This window comes from Camelina sativa, chromosome 18 (genome assembly GCF_030686135.1).
Source record: "Camelina sativa cultivar CO46 ecotype springtype chromosome 18, ASM3068613v1".
Classification (NCBI taxonomy): Eukaryota; Viridiplantae; Streptophyta; class Magnoliopsida; order Brassicales; family Brassicaceae; genus Camelina; species Camelina sativa.
In genome coordinates, this window is record NC_141897.1 from 10,256,501 (window position 1) to 10,258,236 (window position 1,736).

Sequence of the window (1,736 nt, forward strand, 5' to 3'; positions counted from 1 at the left end):
TGGACCTGGATCCTTAAGCTTGATTGGAATGATAACTCCTCCAAGGTCCTCAAGATCCTTCTCATCTTGAGCTTCAGCCTTCTTCTTTGATAAATCAAGCAAAAAGTCTTTGTAGAGAGGATATGGATCATACTGTTCCAAGGCAGGTCCTCTCTCTTCTTCTTGGTAAGCAATGGTGATCTCTTGTATGGCCAACACTTCCTCAACCACAGCTTCTTCAATCACAACCACTTCCTTCAAAGCCTTCTCTTCCTCTTGTTGCTTAGCCATCATCTCCTTTCTCTCAATGATTTCCCTAAGCTCCTTAATCTTTTGTGCTTTGAAACGTCCTGGGAATGGAAGAGGTGGCTTGTAAGCAGGAGGAGTGTACTTAACAGGCTTGACAACTTCTGAGTCTGCAACTCGATCGACCACTCGAGCATGCGCTCGATCGAGTGGCTGTTCGAGTACTTGGTCGAGCCAGATGCCGGACTCCAGTTGCTTTGCACAAACGTCACTTGGGGCTTCAGTAACTAATGAGTTCCCCCAAACTTGGACTTCACTGTCCTCAGTGACTTCCCCATCAGAGATATGAATGGCTTTTGCAGTGAACTCCCTTGGATTTTGAACAGCTTTTCCAGGGAGTTGGTTGGGTTTAAGAGCTGAAGTAGATGCAATGTTACTCTCCATATACTTCATTCTGGAGTTGAGACCTTCAAACTTCATGTTCAGATCATTGTACTATGATGTGAGCCTTTGATTCAACTCAGCAAACTGCTTGGCTTCCTCAATCTTGCCTTGTGTTTGCCCAATCAACAACTGTTGCATCATTGCTCTTAAGTCTTGTTCCTGGCCTTGGTTAGTCTGAAACCCTGGTGGGGGACACAATTGGGGCTGGAACACTTGGTGTTGCTGCTTGGGGATGTAGTTTTGTTGCTGTTGAGGTTGAGGAGGTGGATAGACCTGGTCTTGAGGGTTGGCCACATTGGTGCTCCTATAAGAGAGATTGTTGTTCTTGAAACCTCCTTGGTTGTAGCCTTTGAATCCTCCCTGGTTCTGCATGTAGCACAACTCAGCAAATTCAGGCTCCCCCTCTTGAACTGGAGCTTCCTCTTCACCTATGAAGTGAATGGACTTGGTTTGGCTGAGGAGGATCTTGTCAAGCTTCTCATTGACCATCTTCAAATCCTTCTTATACTTGTCCTCCTGATCAGTTGAGGAGCTCCTTATGGTCCTATCATAGTCCTCATTATAATTGCCATCAGATTGAGCAAGATTCTCAACTAACTCCCATCCTTCTTCCACATTCTTGTTGAGGAAGTTGCCATTAGAGGCTGTGTCAAGAAGCATTCTTATCTTGGGAAGCACTCCTCTATACAAAGTGCTTAGAAGTGACTCATTGCTGAAACCATGGTGAGGACACTGAGTTTGGAATCCTTTAAACCTCTCCCAAGCTTCACAAAAGCTCTCATTATTCCTTTGAGCAAACCCAGAAATCTCATTCCTCAGCCTAGCAGTCCTTGCATTGGAGAAGAACTTGGCCAGAAAAGCTTTCTTGCATGCATCCCATGTGGTGATAGCTCCAGTAGGTAGAGTCTTCTCCCAAAGGTGAGCTTTGTCTCCAAGAGAAAATGGGAAGAGTCTTAATTTGAATCCATCTTCACTCACTCCATTGATCTTAGTGAGTCCACATATTCTGTCAAACTCATCAAGGTGATCCAGTGGATCCTCCATTGGCAACCCATGAAACTTGTTTG

At 45.0% G+C, this 1,736-nt stretch overlaps 1 non-coding gene across 1 annotated transcript; it reads left to right on the forward strand.

Moving 5' to 3' along the window:
- The first annotated feature begins 1,384 nt into the window (after positions 1-1,384).
- Positions 1,385-1,491, forward strand: LOC147922742 (small nucleolar RNA R71). The gene has a single exon (XR_015589859.1). It is a non-coding gene; the product is annotated as a small nucleolar RNA R71 (small nucleolar RNA).
- The last annotated feature ends 245 nt before the right edge of the window (positions 1,492-1,736 follow it).